The sequence below is a fragment of the Aquila chrysaetos genome, chromosome 24 (assembly GCF_900496995.4).
Source record: "Aquila chrysaetos chrysaetos chromosome 24, bAquChr1.4, whole genome shotgun sequence".
NCBI classification, from domain to species: domain Eukaryota; kingdom Metazoa; phylum Chordata; class Aves; order Accipitriformes; family Accipitridae; genus Aquila; species Aquila chrysaetos.
In genome coordinates, this window is record NC_044027.1 from 10,997,389 (window position 1) to 11,005,262 (window position 7,874).

A 7,874-nucleotide genomic window follows, 5' to 3' on the forward strand; every position below is an offset into this window, starting at 1 on the left:
TGAGCAACATAAATAGTACAAAAGACAGTCAGGCCACAACCTGGAAAGCACTATTTTAACTCAGGATCTGTTCTCTTTTCTTACAGATGAGACTTCACCCATTCGAATGGTGCCAGTGGGACCATTAGTAATGTGGAAATGTAATCACACCAAAACCTAGAGGGATCCCAACCAAATCAAAGCAAATGAACTCGGTGTCCAAAATTACCTTCCTCAGCACTGACATGGCATTATGATACCAGGAGCATGGGGCTTCTGAGAACACAGATGGGGCAGTGACACTGAGTTCCCAGAAATGCAAGAGCCTAGGCACCATGTCTGGTGATAGGGAGGGCATGGACAGGCACACATGGCTGGATGGTAGTAAACCATATTTCCTTGCTTCTGCCAGAGACCCTGTCAAATCCCAGAGTAGTACTACTAAGGCAAAAAAACAGTGTATGAAATAATGGCCTGAGAATGACAGATAAAGTACAAATAGTGTTAATACATTTGAGAATGACGCTCTCTAGGTCCTGCATTCTTTCCATCAAACCTGGAACTGGAGCACCTGTAGTGCTGGATCACTGTGATTGACTTGCTAACCTGTAAAGTGTATAAGTCTACATCATAATTAACACTTGGCAGTGGAAATATAAATTCCCTGGCTTATAGATGGTATATCCTCCTATAAACACTTCACTTGGCCACCAAACTGGAAAAATAGATAGGACATTCATAAGGAGTGCTCACCATGGGAAATGCCAGCATTTTTTCCTGGAAACTATCTACATTGCCAAAATACTTCAATAAGAAAAATGATCTGAGACCTTTCCCTTAATATGCATCCTGTTCTCATTTGACTTGTAGTCTACAGTGTGCAGCATTCATTCTGAGTCAGACTTGAATTACTGTAGTACAAGCAATGCAGAAGGGAAGTACAAGCCACAAGTAAAGGAAAAATATGCATTACACTGTGTCTCACTAAGAGGAATGGATTGCCTACACATCACAAGCTACCTTTATATCTTTCTTGGCATAGACCTTTGTCACACAGCACAGAGAAACTATTTAGGAGGATTCAGCATATCCAAGAGAGGCTGGCTTTCCAAAAGAACCAGTAAAAACAAAGAACCAGTGCAAAGTGGACACTGAGCTCCTTTTGAAAGCCTAACAAACTGACTTCTGACAAAATGAGATAATGCTGGGCCAAGAAAGAAGATGACCACTAAAATCTTGTACTGAAGTGTACAACACATACTGAAAGTGAACCTTTCCTGTCCAAATAAAGGCTTTTCATCAGACCAAAGAGGCAGAAAACCACAGTCACAAGAGTGTTCAGCTCACAGTTGGCTCTCTCACCTGCTAACCCTGCATCCTGCCTTTGAGACAAGCCCAAAACTGATTGACAAAAAATGTCTGTTTCCAGTTCTTTTAATTTCTTGGGAATGAAAAGTGAACTCTTTTCTTGGAAATAAATCTTTTTTTTAATGCCCTTCCAGCAGGAGTTCCTTAACGGTGGAAATAACTGTTTAGCCAGTTCTGATGGGCACACAGCGAAACAATCTCACAGTTTAATTTTCATGTATACTCAGAAGAAGATATTTACATCCCCTTTTAGCTTTGTGCTGCCAGAATGGTGTAAAAGAGCATAAATTTAAAGAAGAATCAAGACATTTTAGATTAATATTATGGTTAATATCCTAATCCCATAAGAAAATTAGCATTTGTAATTTTAGGTTTATGAGCTTATGTTCTGGTGCATCTTGGGATAAGGCACAGACAAATGCTCAAGTACTTAGTTGAAGAAAATCATTACAGTGGAATTTCCTCAGGCACCCAATTTCAGACTCCTTTGAGTATCTTGGCCAATGTCTATACACATACAGTCAATGCTACAGCCTGGCATGGGGAAGAGGCACGCTGCTACAGTAGACCTTTGTTGTGCCTATGATTCAAACAATTGTTTTTAAAATCTGTATTAAAGATTTCTGTTCTACCACCCTGTACTTTCTACTCAATTACTAAAAAGAATATGTTTTCTAAGCATGAAACAATATCATTTTTGTCAACAGTTTGGAAACCGAGCACTTATATGAATTGAAGAAAGCTTCCTTTCTCTTCCCTGTGCAGTTCTGGTTATGGGGAAAGAGCTTTCTGTGTGAGTAATCTTTCTAAGTAGGAAGCAGAGCTCCCCTATTGCTAGGGAAGAATGGACCTCCAGTAGGCTAATATGTGATGGATGACTGAATGCAAACTTGGCAACGTTGTTCCCCGCTACCCAAAGAATACAAAATGCCACAGGCTATTCGTACACAGGGACTCTCTAGTTGGAAGTTCTGAAAACTTGGCAACATCCCACCTTAATTTAATTGAAACTACAGTGGCAAGACAATTAAGGATGTGAATTTGGAGAAAGTTCTTGCAACAAGATCAACTCAGGATGAATTTATCTTTGGTGATTGACTCATGTATAAGCCAAACAAAAACATAAATGGAGAGTTATTCTCATTGATTCCACAACCTGAGCGGCAAAATCTCACATTTGTTTGTGAGGGATACTTTATGGGATATAATGTGTATTAACTAGTATACTTTAAAGTCTACATCCAGATATACTCACTGAAGCTATAGGGGTTTGTTGTTGTTGTTGTTGTCAGCAACAGGAAATGCAGTATATAGGAGAGAGAGAAAGAAATTATGCATATAGAAATCCAGTAAAACATTACATTAAGGCCATGTCTAGTTATAAGGGCATGTATATCATTCCAGTAAATGTTAAAAACAGACACTAAGTTATTCAGACTTTGTCCTTTTAGCAGAAGGATCGCTATTATATTCCTTCTTTCAATGCCTGAACACTTTTTGCTGGATCAAGAGACATCTCCTGTCAGGCAGAATCCCATTCTGACTCCTCCTCCCCAGTCTGCCCATTCCGCACAGTTTAGTTACATCATACATTGAAAGATTTCACTAGCTGGAAGAATGCCCAGTTTTTAACTTTTCCCACATGTGGAAGGCATTTAACTTCAGCTCAGATTGGACAGAGGGTCGAACGCACGAGTGGACAGTAAGCACTGAGTTAGGGGAAGTTTCACACTTGTATAAACCCCAGAGCTCGGTGGAAACTGAGACAGCTCAAGATTGTCTCTCGGGGTTGTTCATTTTCCTTCTTTCCGGTAGTCCCATTCCTCAAAGAACTGCCTTCTTCCTTCTTTTTTCTTTCACTACACAAAGAACTTTTTTGAACAGTTAATAATGGCAATTGTAAGTTCTTTGTGGCAGAGAACATTGCTTATTATGTCTATTCACTCTTTCCAATACAATGAAGCCCTAAAATGCTGTAGCAGTAGTAACAACATCATCAACTTCTAATAAACTCCAACACAAAACCAATAGAAGCCATAGACAGCAAGTACACTTTGGTATCAAGCAGTTTAATGAATTAAATTAGATCTTATAAACTCAGAAGTGATCTGTACGTATCCCTTATTTTTCAGCTCTTGAGCTTAAGTTATGATGTTTCCTCTCCAGAACTTACTAGTTACTAGTCCTAAAAATTTCTTGCACTAGTTTTGCTTATTTCTGAGCCTGCGTGATGATAAAATATTTACTCATTAACTTAATACACTCTGATTGCTATCTTCCTTAGTTTCCTACTTCAGTAACAATGATTTTTCTGCAATATTGCATCAGCGACTTCCTTAAAACTACTACAGGTGGCTATTACATTCTACAGTAGTTTCAGACTTCTGTAGTTTATAACTACTGGTTTTGATAACAGAGATCAGTCTTTGAGATAGATGTGCTAAATTGACACCAGAAATTAAGTCTGAGGAAGTGCATGTTGGTAAATCAGAGGACCATTTTAAAGCCCAGTATCTCAAACTGTCACAGTTTAAAACGAATGCCTTTTAATTATTGGAAAGCTGAGATTTCTAACTTTCTAGTGATATAAATCATCCTTTTCTAAGCCTAGAGCTTTATGAGACACTGGAGCTTAAAACTGTCAATGGCCCTTCAGCTTAGCAGACTGTGATGGCATGCGTCCAAAGATGAATATATCAAGTCACAGGCTTCAAATTAGAGTAATTTTTAACCACTCTGAATTTCTCAAGTTTCAATATATGTTACACAGGTAGGACAGGTAAATGTGTAGCTGATAATGAAGCAGACACCACCCTCTGCATTTACTCTTACTTCCAAATGTAATATTCAACCTAGACAGATACCAGGGTTCACTAATGGAAACAGCCAACTGAAAGAACACTGTTTCTCCCTTACGGATTTGCCGATACGGGACATCCATTTACACCAGACAACTATTAAATAATCCAGTACACTTCATTGCCATTTAGCACCACTCAAACCTCTGAACACATCCTACAAAGCTAGATGTACAGATGTACTGTTGTGCTGTAGGAGGAAAATGGCAGAGAATTGCACAAGCAGGTCTAGTATTTCAAATGGTTTTGCCAGAGGGGATGAAAGGGTTAAAGCTCTGGCTCCAAAGCAACATCACTGTTTCAAATGCACACTTGCTTCTCAGTTCTGCTTCACTCTTGAGAAGGATGAAAAAGTCCTGAGAAGCACAGACTCTGCCATCTAATCTCATTTTTTTATCAAAAAGTGAAACAATACTCAAGAACAAACTTTTGACAGTCTCTTTACAGCAAGTCAGAACATCTTCATACATGAATAGTCTTTGGCTTTTTTTAGATATTTTATAAAAAGCAGTAACATGAAAAATAAGCCACCTGATCTGAACTTCAAACACCTTTAGAAATTATGTTCTAGCAACAGGGTATTTAAGTTCAAGTGAATACCGAGGAGAAATCATCCAGTCTTAAAGAGTTGAGATCAAAAGAAAAAAGAATAGATTTCCATTAACAAAAGATCTCCAGCTAACACAGTTACTCATAATTTTGTGGAGCACTTTTTAGCCTGAGTTTAGGGATATTCCCGGTAAGTTTGGCATCATTAAGCATCATTTCAATGGGACAATTGGATCTGGTTGGTTCTCTTTTCTTATGCCTATCACCACAGTGTACCTGGATGAGATTTCTTCAGCAGAATATCAGCTTCCTCTCCAAATGAGACATGACATTCTAATCTGCAGGCTGTACACTTTTCAGCAGATCCTTTGGCTCTTCTACAGCTTTGGAAACACTGATAAAGTAACTGTAGTTATAGGATTAAAGACTGGAACTTGCAAAGAATTTTCTCTGGGCTGAAAGGAGCCAGAGGATAAAATTAATGAGAAAAAAATATGGGAAATGAATAGCAATTTCCTGAGGATAGTGACTGTGATAGGGTCAGTGACAGTGAGGGCAAGCAGTCCACTGTACAGCATCCCTCTCACTCTGCCCCTTTTCAGCTGCTACTCACCCTGCTCCGTGCAGAGGCGCATCCTCTCCTGAGCAATGGTGCAGAGGTGTAGCAGCTGCAAAGGGGATGCACTGCCAACACCCTGGTTACACTTTCAAGTACTTTCAAAATCCACTCCCAGGGAAGGTGAACTGCAGATAAACTGATTCTCTTCTTTTGACTAAACAATTTGATTTGATCAAACATTTGCTCCTGAGTTCCTAATAGCAGTAAGAAAAAACCCAAAAGGCATCATAACGTTTTTCTGCAAGTCTTCTAGAATTCAAAGGACTGCCGCTAGCCCCCACTGTCCAATTCATTCTCGGACTACAGCACACTTAAGATGTCACAGTTTTAAAAGGCAAATGAACAACCCCAGCATAATAAGACAAAAAACACATATAACATTAATCAGGAAGCATGTAAGATTAATTCCCTTTTTTTTTTTTTTTTTAAATAAACTGGGAGAGGAAAACCAAACACAACAGCTTGACAATAAGGCTTTTATCCAGTCCATAGAATTGCATGCACCTTATTGGTTTCTATTTTTTTCATTAAAGAAAATCTGATAAATATCTTTATTATGCTTTTTAATTTTATAATGTCTCCACTGTGCAAGAGGATGTCACCATCACTTCAATCTGAACATAACTTTCTCCTGCATAGTCTGACACAGACTTTTCAGAAGTTTAGAGTAACTGCCAAAAACTATCTCCTAGTAGTCAAAGAGCAAATCAAGCAGGGAAAGCTCTGCAAAGGTGATGTAACACAAAGTTTTGAGTAAGTGGGCTTAACTCCTAAGTGAAGCTAAGTGCGGTCACCTTCTCCCAGTCAGCTTCTGTATTTTAACCCAGTTTGAGCCTAACTGGCAAGTGCAGACACAGTCATGCAGAAAATCTCAGTGCACAAGGGAGCAAGTAGTTAAGACACACTGTAAAGCAAGTGTCTCCATTTTTCCATGATGATGGAGAATTTCACCCTCCCACTCCCCAGAACCCACCCATTTAAGTACTGGTAATAAGATACCAGCTGAATCTTCCTTTGTCTTTTGCTCCCCACTGCAGACTAATGTTACCACACTTTTAAAAGAAACTGGAGCCCAGTGGGGGTGGGGAGGAAGGTGACAAAGGCTTCGGTGCGAATAAGTGTGCAGACAGCAAATTAAAAAGGAAAAGGGCCTGACTCTTTTCAAGTCATACATAATAGCATAGGAAGAGGAGTTACCTGGGACGTTTAAGAACTGTAAGTGGATTTAGGCTGGTACATGAGGTGAGGATGGGGGAAACATATTACTTCAGTAGCCAAGAGGAAATCCCAGATCTGATTTTCTACCCTTCCTGCCAATTAGGTTTCTAATTAGGTTTCTGTCTATATTTCTGTAGATGTCCAGCATTCAACTAACTCATCCTTCCTTCATTCATTGGATCAGATTGATGTCATTGAGACATTTCTTACATTATTACTACACCAGACAATAAAGACAAACTAAAGACAGGCATGCTCCAATTCAAAAACATTCCCTAATAAGATCCCTGACTATTCAGACTGATAATCATAACTATGAGGGTCATGACAGAACACTGTGTCATTGCAAACTTGTGTGGGAGAAGAACTCCTGATTTTTTAATTCAGGAAGGAAGCAGACTTACCTTACAGACTCTGACAGAGATTAGATCCCGCTGTGAGCAGTCTCCATGAAATAAATATGATGTTAAAGTCAGCTATCGGCTTCTGACTTTGTTGCCGTCCTGTCAAAACTCAAGAGAACTTGCGTTGTCTAATTTTGCGTGTGAATGTGTGAAAGACAGAAACGTTTGACAGTAAGGCAAACTGGTCAGATCAGCCAGATTCTGCTGGGTTTATATAGCTGAGCTGCAAATCCTGATCCTTGGCTCATTCCACTGTAATAGGACGCCTGAAGGCATTTTTTTTTTCAGTTTTGCTTTAAAGGAACAGCCTCTCTCTTTGGCTTAGCTTCTGAAAGACACACACGCACACTCACATACACACACTGTCATACACAGGCACACACACAAAAAAGAATTTGCATGCAATTTATGGCTAAAGAAGGAAACCCCTGAACCATTAAAAAAGAAAGTCAGCTCAGGGCAAATGACTCAGAAAGCAGAATATTTTCCTTACAGCATCAGCAGAGTACATTATCAGGAGTTTTAATCCCCTCATCCCCATTATTTTAACATTGTGAAAGAGTAGCAAATTTAAATAAAATCAGAGGAATCACAAGCAGGATTTCAATTCCAGAAACTCCTACAGAACATAATGGGTGTAATGTGCAGCTAGCATAAATCGACCCCACTCCACTGGAATCAACTGAAATACTCAGATTCACACAAGCTGAGTATCTGGCAAATCCCCACATTTTCAAGATTGTGATCTCCTTTGCGTCCTTTTGCACTCCTGCTCTCAAGAGCCATTGGGAGAAGAGTGGAGAAATCAAGAGAAAAGTCCAGTAAGCAGAGTCCTAGCTGGATTCATCGTATGAAAAAAAAAAAAAAAAGATAAAAGCC

General features: G+C 39.2%; 1 protein-coding gene across 4 annotated transcripts in view; it reads right to left on the reverse strand.

Moving 5' to 3' along the window:
• Positions 1-7,220, reverse strand: part of TNC (tenascin C) — a 74,898-nt gene extending 67,678 nt beyond the window's left edge. For 3 of the 4 annotated variants that reach the window (XM_030000372.1, XM_030000370.1, XM_030000373.1), the window contains exon 1: positions 6,996-7,220. The gene's annotated coding sequence lies outside the window, so the exon portion shown is untranslated. Of the gene's footprint in view, positions 1-5,030; positions 5,050-6,995 lie in introns of those variants that run through there. The other variant, XM_030000371.1, reaches the window with a different exon arrangement.
• Between the last annotated feature and the right edge of the window lie 654 nt (positions 7,221-7,874).